General features: G+C 38.7%; 1 protein-coding gene across 3 annotated transcripts in view; it reads right to left on the reverse strand.

Annotated features, from left to right (window-relative positions):
- Positions 1-14,183, reverse strand: part of GLIS3 (GLIS family zinc finger 3) — a 347,077-nt gene that overhangs the window by 250,794 nt on the left and 82,100 nt on the right. The gene's annotated exons all lie outside the window — the stretch shown is intronic.

Below are 14,183 nucleotides of genomic sequence, written 5' to 3' on the forward strand. Positions count from 1 at the left end.
AGAATGAACAGTACAACTGGGGCTCCTTGCTTCTCAGCATATGGAGTTGTCATTCTTGACATCAATAGAGTTGGCAAGAGCCTCTGTTTTCTCTTTCCTGGGCTATTCTGAGAAATGTAGCTACAGATGTCGAGTCTGACTAAGCAGAATCTGGCCTCAGATTACTCTAAATTCCAGGTGCAACTAAATCAAGGGTGCCTCTGTGCATCCTTGTTCCTGATCCTATTTTTTCTATGTCCCTCAGCATCACTGGCAAGCCCCTTTACTGAGCTCTTTCCGTATGCCAAGTTCAGGGCCTGACCATGGGAGTTCCAAGATGATCAACACTGAGTAAGTTCTCAGGAGCTTGCAATTTTGAGATGTACAAAAGCTTAAAATATATCATTACACTATAGAGAATCTGCGACATTAAACCTGGTAAGAAGGCTTACAGGACCTTCCTACGGAAGGTTCAACGTGAAATGTGAAGCAAATATGTTACTCTGCTGCATGTTCAAAGGCTTGCGGAGGAAACAAGGAATGGTGGTGTTATCACTTTCAATGGCAGGTCTCTGTGATCAGATCCAAAACAAAACACACAAAGGCTTTTGTTTTCCATGGATCAACCCCAGCAAGCTGGCTCAAGTCCAACAACAGCCAACTTCCAGCTTCACTGGAGGGATGTAAAGGAGCCCTATCAATGGTCTGCCTTTCAGAACAGGACTTCTCTTCCTTTCTTAGAACATTTCTTTTGCAGGTAAAATTGGGTTCAATGAACCTCGATGGCAGTGACAGAGGAAGGAAGGAAGTCTATATTCTGAACAGGGTAAGCAGGCAAAGGAAACTCTCTTCCTCCTTTGCCAAAGTGATGGGGAGAATGGTGAAGGGTCGATAGGATGATCATGTGCCATTAATACTAGACCCTGTTTAGTTCCACACATCAGCTATGTCTGTCCCTATTGTAGGCATCATCCAGCCCTCATTTGGCCTTGATTATATGGAGCCAAGATACAATTCATCCTAGCGTATAAGAATGGCACCAAACAGGGTTTTTGCAATAGCAATTCTAATAGCAGGGTGTCCTGCAAAGTAGAATTTCTAATTTATCTCTAACATCCCTTCCAGCTCACAGAGCCTACATTTGAGGACCAACCTTGAAGACATGGGAATAAAACTGTTCTCTTGGGGATTTTATTCTTATTTCACTGTCATAATGTAAACTCTCTGTGGATGCAGCCTCAAATACAAGACTCCTTTTTAAGCTACTAGTTTAAAGAGTGGCTGAGATGGGCACCATCTGCTCACAGGGTTTCCTTTAAGTTGTTAAAATCTTCCTTTTCCCATTTAGAATTTAGAGTTTCAAATGGAATACCCTTGGGAGAGGTAACAAATGAAATGAAATTCAACCTAAGATTCAAATGCCAGTTTTGCAGGAGACTTTCTACAAAGCCAGACTTTGGGAAGAAAGTAAAGGTTGAAGAGAGAAGAGAGGAAAAAGCAAAGGGAAGAAAATAGAGAGGAGGTGAGAGACAGGATATGAAAGAAAGGAGAAAAGAGAGACAAATCCAGACAAACACACATGTGTGCATATGTACACACAGTGACGCACACATCCTCACCATGCACACACAAACTGTGAGGTCAAATGGCGCTTAGTAAAAAAGTGGAATCGATCTATAAGGAAAAGAGAAAATATTAATGGATAGGGAAAAGAGTTGGCAAAAGCAGCCGACTAATTGCCCAAATAAGATCATCTTTGGGTAACAGAAAAAGCTGCTCCTCTTCAAGACACATTTTTTGCCATCTGTCAGGGAAAAAAGCCACAATAATCATCTAAATTTATGATGACTAAGAATGTGAATCGTGCTCCCTGGAATTATACAGTGCATTATCTGCATGGCCTTACATACTGGCCATGCATCCCCCACTACAACTAGATTCCTAAATTTCATCTCATTCAAGACCATGATTCTAGAACACCTGGATGTGCAGGTTCATGAAGAGTCAACAGTGCCCTAAGGAACCAGAAGTAGAGATAATACTCATTCCAGGGTTGGCTTCATGGGCATGAAAGGCTGTGCAGTCCCATCAGCCCCTACCCTTAGAAGGGCTTCTCACTAGGTCTAATGCTCTGCTGTCATCATTTTAAAATTCTTAATCATTTCTCAACAAGGGGACCCACATTTTCATTTTGCATTTGATTCTGAAATTATGAAACTCATTCTCCTTTATTCAGGACTAAATTCTCCCTGCTTGGATCTATCCCTAAAAAACATTTCTAATAAAGATATCAAAACATTTTTACGCTAAAGAGCTTGATAGGAAAGCACAAAAACAGGTAATAATGCACAATTTTTAAATGGATAATCACAGAAAAATTAAAAGCAGTACTTTTTTCATTTCCTGGAAAAAGCTTGAGTTCAGCAGGCATTTGGGGTTTGTTTCAGAATCATTATTTGTCCTTGAATAAAAAGCACAATGTAAAGTCACATTTTGTGTGAACCAGTTTACTCCTCTTCAAATGAAAAAAAATTGAAAAAGAAATAAAAAAGAAAGAAAGGTCAAATCGACTTCCTAGGGAACAGAAGAATGCAGCTAGAAGAAAAAAACAGTTTACTCAACTTTTTCAATGGTACCAAAAGGAACCTTTGACACTTCTTGGCAAAGACATGATAATACTTTTAATGCTATAAGAGAAAAAGGATCTTCACTGAGAAAACCTCAGAAAAGAGGCCTTGATGATGGGCTTATGCAAAATGTACACGGCCTTGCTATGAACCTTGATCTTTTCACAGGTAAAAAAAACAAAAGCCCAAACTGTAAAGAAAATACAATATTCTAAAAATATTTATAGGTGTTTATCTTTATTCTGGGTTTTGGAACTCAAACATTTTCTTCCAGCACACCTGGTCTTTTGAATGAGTGACCCCTCCAAACAAAGCTAAGAACAAAAGACAAAGAGAACATCCCCTGATGCACAGATTGTACTGAATCACAAATGTACCTATATCACAAGCCTTGTTTCTAGAGAAAAGGAAAAGGAAGTAAATCCAGGATTTAGCTATGAGCCTAGCTTCTTGGGTCACTGATTTCTCCAGCCAGTGATTGTCTGCAGACCTTGTATTTTTCCTTGTTTTGTTTTGGCTTTGCTTTTTATTTGCTTGTCTATAATTAACAACTATGAGCCACACATACACAATAGGGCATAAAAAAAGCATGGCAGAGAGCAAGAAGATACTGCTCTGGGTTCAGAAATCACAGCTCTATTCAACAGTATCTTTCTTTGCCTACTGATCTCTTTGACTTTCCAGACTCCCAAGACATACTTTCTTTCCCATATTTAAAATAATAGTTTCCATCTCTTTGCTCAAATTTCCCATCTATTCCTGCATGTTATCTATTTTTTCCAACAGATCCTGGAATGTACTTAACATAATAATTTTAAACTCTCCCTAATAATTCCAAAATTGGGCCATCTCTGTGTCTTCTTCTATTGATTATTTCCTCTCTTGGCCAAGAGCAACATTTGCTTGCTCCTTCTTATGTCTTATGACTGCCTTTGTGCCAAACATTTTGTGTAAAAGAACCATAGAGATTAAGTTAATATTTATTTACAGAAAAGGCCTCACACCTTCTTCTATCAAGCCACTAGTTGAGGAAGGGGGCCCTGAGTCATCTAATCTACAGTTGATCTAGGTCTGAGTGTTACTGCAGCTTTAATTAGATTCAAATCACCACTTGCTTAAATATTTTGAGGGTGGGATCAGGCCTTGACCTTTTGGCAACTCATGAGATCTGAGCACAGACAAGATTTCAGAGATTTTTTCTCTATGCTTTATGGCCAAGCTGTCAGTTTTCCAAACTAGGGAATATTTATCTCAGCTTTAAAGCACAGGAGCCTGCTTTTTAAGTCATTAAAAAATTATCTTCATTCTCCATTACACTCCTGACTTTCTGCACCTCTGGAGATCTCTGCACTGCTGCTCTGCCTTCATCCTTCAGATAGTGACTACAGAAAACTGCCAGAGTGCTATGATGGGATTTCTCTTAGCTCTCCTGCCCTGTTCTCAGCCTATACCAGGCCATTGCCTTGCTTTGTGGAAAAACCACACATACCTTACAGAGAAGTTCTATTGGCTTTCCTAGCCTATTCTTGGCCTTCTGCCTACCATCCTTCTGCACTTGAACATCCATGGGAATAACTTGGAGAATGATGCAGGGATTGCTCTGTGATTGGAGATCCTTAGGATTCCAAACAGCCAACATGTGGCCATTCAAAATTAGTTAAGTTGGGCTACTTTCTTCTTACCCTGAAAATGACAGATTCCTCCTCTTGCCAGTACTTTGCCAGGGATGAAAGCAGGCCTCAGCTTGTTCTCTCCTGAAAGGGTTTGTCACTTTCTCAAATTTATTTGTGTGTATGTGTGTGTGTGTGTGCGTGTGTGTGAGAGAGAGAAAGAGAGAGAGAGAGAGAGAGAGACTGGCTCTCCTACTAGCTCAAAAAAATCAAAAATCTATGATTTTGTTGTTACTCTCATTTTTAAGGCAGGTGTGAAAGTTCCTTGCAACTTTCTACACATGTTGAATCAGAACCTTACCCCTACTTTTAAGACATGTTGAATTCTGAATGCATCCTTCCTCCTGGAACCCAAGGTTCCTGGCCAAACTGGTCAACTCATGTGAGCCCATTTGGTAGCCCTGGTAGCACATATCAGGCATTTTACTGAAAGATGTCTCAGCCAAGCTATGAGTTTGGACATCCCAGCCTACTCTGAACCTCTCAATGGAATTCCCACATCTCACTTAATACTACTCTCAGTTATCCAAGACTAACTGCCTATTTAATTGACTAAACCTCCCATTTATGTCTTTACTTCAACTTTCCAATTCAACAAACATCGTCTTTTGAACCTCAAATCTGGTTCCTGATTCTCCTCCTAGCCGGCCTGTTTCTCATCATCTTCAGTGGTCATGCCTCTCAAGTGAACCTAACTTTGCTCCTTCCCAGCTCACTAATAGGTGGTGCTATGATTTAATATCTGTCCCCATGTTGAAACTTAATCCCCAGTGTGGCAGTATTAAGAGGTAGAGCCTTAAGAGGTGACTGGGTCATGACAGCTCTGCCCTCATGAATGAGGGGTTAATGTATTAATGGGTGATTATGAGAGTGGAACTTCTGGATTTATGAAAAGAGAAGAAAGACCTGAGTTAGTTCATTCAGACCCCTTGCCAGGTGATATCCTGTGTGCCTCAGAACTCTTTAGGGAGTCCCCACCAACAAGAAGGCCTTCGCTGGATGCAGCCTCTCAACCTTGAATTCCTCAGCTTCCACAACTGTAAGACAGAAGTTCCTTTTCTTGTTAAATTACCCAGTTTTGGGGGTTATTTTAATAAGCAACAGAAGAACGGACTAAGACATGTGACATATTAATTTATTATTCTCTGTAGGTCATGCAGCCTCTGCCCAGGAATCAAAATTCTCAGTTCTGCTCACAGGTACCATTTGAATTTGACTTTGCCCATGGATTTTCTAGACTAAGAACAACCTGCTAGTTCCTACTTTCTGGCCTATCTCTTGCACGCTTCCGATACCCCGTTCTTCTGGTTCAGTTACACTTACACATCCTCTGCCCATTCTTCGATACCCCGTTCTTCTGGTTCAGTTACACTTACACATCCTCTGCCCATTCTTCTTGTTCAGTTACACTTGCACATCCTCTGCCTCATAATGGCTGCTGATCAATTGTTAGCATTACATCACAACATAAGAAGAGAATAAAAAAGAGGACTTTCCATTCTAGACTTGGAACCTCATGTAAATAGCCATAGAATGGTTTAATTGGACACTTATAAAGACTGAACTACAAAGGATATATATTAACAAGTTTAGTGTAAAAATGAGATGTTGATACTTTTTTAGAGTCTCGGGTATACATCAAAGTTCAGCAAGATACTTGAATTATCAAAAGCTTCATGATGGCCAACAACATGATGCCCTGAAATGCTTCTAAAGAAAAAAAGCAGCATGATATCCTTTCTGCAAGCTTGTACTGCACATAGTCCATGAAGAATTATGCTAGAATGTCACAAGTGAGAAATAAGAACTGTCAATACACATGTTACTCTGCTCCTCCCGGTTTATCAGTGTTCAGGGTGTCCTGAGACAGCTTCCTCTGCCTAGGAGATCTGAGCTTCTTTAAGTCACGTGGCAAAAGGGAGCATGAAAAATGGGGAAGGTGGCAGGACTCCTCATCCTCCTTGTCCTCACTTACCCAAGGTTTCAGGCTGTCCCAACATCTTTTCTGGACATAATTTCATTACCACAATATGAAGACTGAATTACTTCCTTGCCAATCACACGAAGTACATAGGTTGTGAAAGTTAATGTCTGCGAAGGACTGTGCGTTCTTTGATGCAAAGGAGCTCAACAAATGCAGAATCATATTAAAATGATACATGACCCCTGTGCCTTAGTGACTAATTCAGGAGGGAAAGGCATTTCATAATGACAATCTTCATGATGTTGTATAAGGTGTTCCCTGAGGACTGACTGCCAATTTCTCATATTGAAAATACTGGTAGAATTGGGAGAGAGAAGGAAGGAAAGGAAAGAAAGGGATCTAAACTTGTTTTGCTTCTGTGCCAGTTTCGGCTACATATAAGGCCTAGCTTTAATCATACAAAATATCCAAGGCAGAGACAGAATGAATCCTGGTTTAGGATTACGAGGCTGAGGGACTAGTGTCAACTATATCACATATTTGCTGTTTGATCTAGGTTAAGGCACTTACTTTCTCTAAGCCTCAGTTTCATACCTATAAAATTGGGGTTATAACTCTTCTGCCTACGCCATCATTGCTGTGAAGATGAAATAGCATATGTAAGAATGTGAAGTACACAGGAAGTGCTGTATGCAAATGTTACAAATTCTTATTGCTGTTATATGGACCAAACAGTTGGAATAAACTCTCTTGACTCTTTATCTCACCAGACTAATAGATGGCAAACTGGGTTCCATTTCTACAAAAAAGCAATGCACAAAGAAAAATGTATATCTGAGTCAACACCACCTTATGTCTGCCTAGGGATTTGATTTGCACATTTCACAATATTCCAGAAGCAAAATGTATGAGATGTGTCCTTTCTTACCTATTACTCATATATATTTTTATTCCTCACTTAAGTGAAATTTAACTTTTATAAAACATGTGATATGATGGATAACTCAATATAGAAGAGACTTTTATGCGCATGTAACAAACTATACTGGAAAGGGGATGATATGCTTGGCCTGCCGGTTCAGGAAAGCATAACATGATTGAAACCACATCCTACCACCGAGAGTGGCTTACCCCAGGAATGAATGATGATTAAACATCTGAAAAATCTATTCATGTAATTTAGCACATTAAAAGAATAAGAAAACCAACCAGGTGATTGTCTCAATAGAGCTTTTAAAAGCCCTTGGTAAGAGCCATGCAAGTTCATGATTTAAAAAAACAAAAATGGTGTCATATTAAAAGCATATTCACTAAAATTAGAAGTACTGCATATTTGCTATTAACTCACTACTAGAACTCAATAATGTATAATGGTCCTGAATAAGACAAACAAGAAAATGAATGAGACATAAATATTAGAAAGGATTACCTAGAACATCTTAGAAAATAAATTGAGAAAAATTAAAGCAAACGAGAGTTCAGTAGGTTGGTCAGACACAAAATCATCATAGAAAAATAACTCCTTCACACTACCAACTAATTAAAAAGTGAAGGTATAATGGGATCTCATCTCATTCAGTGTACGTGTGTGAGTTCCCAATATTAAATAATATACCTACTGAAAAAAGTGAGATACATAAGTAAAGAAGAACAAATCGCAAAATTTCCTGTTTAGTGAAACAGAAAAGGTCCTGTTCCAGATGTCAAATATATTTTAAAGACCTTTTTTTTTCAACTCTGAAATGTAGAAACTCAATAGTTGACAACTAGACCACTGAAACAGAGGAAAGAATCAAGTTATAGAATAAGGCAACATTAAAATATAGTTTATGCTAAAGGTATCATATTATCTCAATAGGAAAATGATAGACCTTGTTTAATTATGCTGAGAAAACCTATTTACTGAGGAAAAAATCTAGATTTATACCTTGTATTATACAGTACATAAAAATAAATTCTACAAGGAATAAAGAGAGATGAAGAAAAGTTACAAAAGTATTAGAAAACACAGATTTTTTTTTAAATAGTAGGCTAAAGAAAACCTTCTTAAATAAGATAAAATACACAAATCATAGAAGTTATTGATAACTATGACTACCAAAAATTTAAAGCTTTTATACAAGAAAGCACAGAAATGATACTTACATAAAATGCATGCATTAGTTCAAGGTTTTCATTGATTGTCTTATTTTCTATGGGGTTCTGAAATTTTCATTTCAGAAAATATAGCTACTGGATTTATAATAATGGTTATGCAAGATTCACATCCCAAGGCCGAGGCAGGCGGATCCTTGTGGTCAGGAGCTCGAGACCAGCCTGGCCAACATGGTGAAAACTTGTCTCTACTAAAAATACAAAACAAAAAAACAAACAAAAAAAATGCCTGGTGTGGTGATGCACGCCTGTAATCCCAGTTACTTGGAAGGCTGAGGTAGGAGAATCACTTGAAGCTGGGAGGTAGAGGTTGAAATGAGCTGAGACTGTGCCAGTCAGAGAGGAAACTACTTAAATCCTATTTCATTTCCATTTTCTCATATAGGGAATTAGGCTTCAAACTGAAATTGAGGACTAATTCAGAAGGAAAAAAATAGCAAGAGCGCATGTTACCTAGGTCCCAATGTCCTGATACAGATGGGTCCTGAATCCCCAGGGAGCTGTAAGTATTTGTAGATGTGATTGGAGCACCACCATTCATCCTCTGGGGGCAGGGCAAGGAGGTTTGAAGATTAAAGCTGGCACTGTTACTAATTTTTTAGAGAAGGGAAAATGTTGGATTCTAGAAACTACAAAAGGTCAATGACTTTAGTCCCATTCCCAGTCAAGAGTATAAAGCTGGCTATTTTTTCTTCTGTAGGCCTAGATTTCTGATTTTTCCCAGAACCCTCCCATTCTGTAGAGTTTAAAAACCAGCCCTTCCTAGGGGCAAAACACCTCTGGGACCCCCTTCTCAGGCTTTCCCTAATTCACAGCCACCCTCCACAGAGTTCTGCTGTGCTAGCAACACAGCCCAAGGCAGAAAAAGGAGCATTCGAGAATCTGAACAAAGGATGATTCAAGAGCAAGAGGAATGAGTTATTTTTTAAGTACTACAATATTTGTTTTATTTTCACACTGTATAAAGCCCTTTGCTTTTATTTTACCTCTTTTAGTCTTCTCATACTAATGCTGTAAAACAGCCAAAGTGAGAAATTTTCTGTCATTATTCAAACTTTAATATCAAATTTGCTTGTTTTATACAAAGTCCCAACTCTTCTGCCTTAATGTATTAAGTAACACAAATGTCATGTTTTACCAATTAGCTAACAGGCTTATGAAAACAGAACCCTATGTATTAACTGTGTAAGTTTCCTTTGGGCCAGAAAAAAAATTAAGTAGCAAGTTCCAAATGTTTCTAAATCCACAAAGCGGTGTGATATTAATTAACTAAACTGACAAGCATAGAATGTTCCAGGTGAAGAGGTCTAAGATGCCAGTGTTTGGCCACACTTTTATGGATGTATAGATGACATCCATAAAAATTACATGGTTAAAGCATACAGTATATTTTAGCCCTGAGATTATATCACGTAGTTCTAACTTTAATTAGAAAGGACAAAGGAAATACAGGCTAAGAAGACTGTAATTTTAAATATAAGATTAAAACAAGGATAGGAAAATAGATTTTTGGCACATAAAAAATATGAGACTTCCTGGTGAAAAGGTGGTATAACCATACATATGTCACTCTGCCTCCTTCCAACATCTCATTAAAATGACCCAAAGAATATTAAAAAAAAAAAAAAAAAAAAAAAAAAAAAAACGGTTCATTAAATCCTTTAATGAATTGTAAGGAAAAAAAATCACTATACCAGAAATTTAAGGCATTTCTTTTTTTTTTTGTGAGACAGAGCTTGCTCTGTGGGCCTAAGCTGGCAGTGTCAGTGATCACGTATTTTGGCTTCACTGCAAGCTCCCGCTCGCCGGGTCACGCCATTCTCCTGCCTCAGCCTGCCCGAGTAGCTTGGATACAGGCGCCCGCCACCGTACGCCTCGCTAGTTTTTTGTATATTGTTTTTGTATTTTTTTTTTTTTTTTTGTATTTTTTTAGTAGAGACGGTGGTTTCCACGGTTTATGCAGGATTGGTCTCGATCTCCTGACTTCGTGATCCGCCTGCCTCGGCCTCCCAAAGTGCTGGGATTACAGGCTTGAGCCACTGCGCCCGGCCGGTATTTCTATTTAATAAAAGAGCAAATAGTACTTGCTTGTAGGTAGGGCTAACCCTATCCGAAACACCCCGGCACAGAAGTAAAAGAGACTCCAGCAGATCATTAACACTCATTGCTGGGGGGCAGATGGGAGCCTATCTGAACCTCACTAGGGTTTCCAGAAGCATCCAGGCAGGGAGGCACCCTGGGTGGGAAATCCTCTGGAGTGCATATTCCTGTCTTTGATGCTGATAGGTACACCCTCTGTAGAGCACATGCATTTTTCCAGTCACTTCCTGGTTATGAAACAGGAGTATAAAAGCAACTTACCAGCCCAGAAGTGAAACTCCCTACCACTGCTGCTGCAACCCCACTTCTCTCCCTACTACTCTAGGCTGCTGGATTTCTGACTGGGTAATGTAAAACTGCACTAAAACTCCTCCTTCTTTCATCTGAGCCTTAGAGAACCCATCTGTGTCAGTTGTCAAATTATTGACTGTCAATTTCAATTCCACCCTTCTTTGCCCTGCTCTGCCATACTACAGCTGGACCCTGTAACATTTATCCTTTGCCAGCTGGAGAAACATTAGGCTTTGCCAATAAAGGAAGCTAGAGGGACACTGCAAGGTGAAGTGGAAGAAGGGATTCTCATCCTTGTTCTAATGTGCTTTTCTCCTTGTTTTCATTGCACTGCAGCAGCAGCATGTGGGACGCCCAGTGGTACTTACTCTGCAGCAAGTTTCTCCAGTACCCCAGTGGGCATCTTTCTGTGGATCAGCCCCAGCCCACTGACACCCAGGCAGGGAGCTTCTTGTTCAACAGCTCTGGCCCACCAGCAACTCACAAACCTGTCCACCACACAGTGACATGCAGCCAGACCCTCCCCAATGGGATCTAATTCTCAACTTTGTTTGAACAGGAAGTTATCCTTCTTCCAAATTCCTAGTTCCTTCCTTACACAGTCCCCTTCTGCCCTGGAGAAAAAAACTGCTCCCTGCATTTGCCATTCATGTAGACTTAGAATCTTCTTTAATTTTTTTTAATACTTAACACCTTTGACTGGCTAATACTTTATATTAAAATTCTTTATATTAAAGTATAATATAAAGTATCATAATACTTTAAAGAATCACTTTATATTAAAATTCTTTAATATAAAGTATTATATTCCTTATAATTCTTAATAATACTTTATTTTAAAATTATTCTCTCCAAATGACTCGTGAAGTTTGTCTCCTGATTGGAACCTGACTGATACACTGTCTTAACATTTAATTTTGCATAAGCAGAGAAGCTCCTTTATAGGAGTGAACAAGGAGAGAAAGAGTACAGAACATAGAAAAAGATGCTGTAGGTCAAAAGAATGCAACAGCCATGAAGAATCATTGTAAAAACATCCCTACGAAATAATTCTACTGCAAAAAAAGGAGAATATTTTTTAGAATTTCCAATTTATCTCCTCAAATTCAACAAGATTCAAACAGGCACTTTATGTATGAAACTAGAGCAAACACTCACAAAGGGGGAACTCCCAAAGACAGTATAGAGATGAAAAACAGATTTGCCAAATTTAAAACATGATAAAGACATGAATTGCAGATTAGATTATAAGACAGAAAACAAATTAATAATATCTCATTTCAAGAAAAAAACCATAAACATTAGAGCAAGAAAAAAATATGGTTACCAGCAAAGAATAGATTGAGCCCAGACTTCTCCTCCATAACAATAATAGTTAGAAATAGAAATGAGGCAATAACCACTGACCTGTAAAATAAAAAGATTATGATGCAATTATTCAATATCCAGTACTGCCATCATTCTTGGGTAAAGATAATAGAAAAAGTCCTCAGAATATATGAAGTCAAAGAGCATTATGCTATGTATCTTTCCTGAAAAAAGTCCTCAGAAAACCTGCAAATAGTAGAGAAAAGACTCAAAATTAAGAGCTTAGAAAATGGAGAAGTATTACTATAAAAGGGCTGGTAGTAAGCCTGAATTTAAATGTTCTAATTAAAATTTAATGTCATTTGCAAGACTGTAAAACTTAAGGCAAATTTTAAAACCTTTTTTATTTAAAATGCAAAATGTAATAAAACAATAATTTTCAATCATTGTAATAATCAAATCCTAAAGCTTCAGTGCAAGAAATTTATAGAAAAGATGCTACATTTCTTATCTTACAGAGAATCAATAGTATTTTATTCATGATTTTGAAAACGAGAAAATAAGCAAAATATTTAATTAGAAAATTAATCTGAACCAAAAAACAAGATTTATAACTTCCAAGTTGCAAAAGGCAAAAGGGCAAAGAAATATTTTATGTAGGCAAAGGAAAAGGCTAATGATATTTTTTAAATGTGTTTCAGCAGTGAATTTATATCCTTTATAGCTATTTTCTATTTTGTTTACAATGACCAAGTATAACCTGTATAATCAGAAACCAAAAGTAAATATTAGAGAAAATCCTGGGGCTCAAAGAGCAGGAATTTCAGAAGAGACATTCCCATTTGTCATCTACTTGCAAAGTCAGTCAGTCAACATGTACCTACAAATGGCCTCAGAAGACCAAGTAAGGAAACAGAGCCTAGTCACACAGTGAAAACCTTGAAAAAGAGTGCTGTCAAGGGATTTTTTTCTTTCTTGACTACAGGTTTTTGTTATTTTGTGTGTGTGTGTGTGTGTGTGTGTGTGTGTGTGTGTGTGTGTGTATGTGTGTGTGTGTTTAGTATGTCTATTCAATTTCTTGCAATGCACACTTGGGCAATAAATCCTGGTCTGTCCACTGATTAAAGGGTCTCAGAAAAATAAGGGATTTAAAAAATCAACCATAATGTAACCCCCTTGCCCTACCCATGGAGAACTAAGGCCCAGAAAAGTAAGTGGCTTGTTCATGTCGGGCCAATAGAGTTAGTTCCAATAAATGTATGGGATTAGCAGGAATACTATAAAACTCATAGTTTTATGAAGCCTTGAGGGCCTTGGATAAGGCTCAATAAAAATGCCCTGTTGAATATGTAGGAACCTGCTGAGCAGAGGAGATTTCTAAGATACTGGCCAGCTCTAAAACTTTATGGTTGGGGGAATTAATTGGCTACTTTGTCTTCCAGATTTTGAGACTTACAGGTTGCTCTTCTGGGTCTCCTTCAGATTCTGGCCTGAAACCATTGGAAAGCCTGCCTGGCTGGCAGCTGAGCCATTGGATTGGCTTCTCAGCCATTCCAAACCTCAGGCTCAGAAATCTTCCAGTTGCTATCTCCAGGAGAGAGCAAGATTGGAGATAAGATATCTATACAGAGGTCGGGCGCGGTGGCTCAAGCCTGTAATCCCAGCACTTTGGGAGGCCGAGACGTGTGGACCACGAGGTCAGGAGATCGAGACCATCCTGGTCTACACCGTGAAACCCCGTCTCTACTAAAAAAAAATACAAAAAAAACTAGCCGGGCGAGATGGCGGGCGCCTGTAGTCCCAGCTACTCGGGAGGCTGAGGCAGGAGAATGGCGTAAACCCGGGAGGCGGAGCTTGCAGTGAGCTGAGATCCGGCCACTGCACTCCAGCCTGGGCTACAGAGCGAGACTCCGTCTCAAAAAAAAAAAAAAAAGAAAGAAAGAAAGAAAAAAAGAAAAAAAGATATCTATACAGAAAATCATTTATATATTTAAAATGCACATGAGCCTCAACACACACTAAAGACCAGTCCCCGAGTCTGAAACAGCCAGCAGTGACTTTCACAGATTCTTATTATCTGTGAAACCAAGGTTTCTTGTTAACCTATCTGTCAAATACTAGCTTGTTGTT

Source organism: Rhinopithecus bieti, unplaced genomic scaffold (genome assembly GCF_001698545.2).
Source record: "Rhinopithecus bieti isolate Rb0 unplaced genomic scaffold, ASM169854v2 scaffold_14741, whole genome shotgun sequence".
NCBI classification, from domain to species: domain Eukaryota; kingdom Metazoa; phylum Chordata; class Mammalia; order Primates; family Cercopithecidae; genus Rhinopithecus; species Rhinopithecus bieti.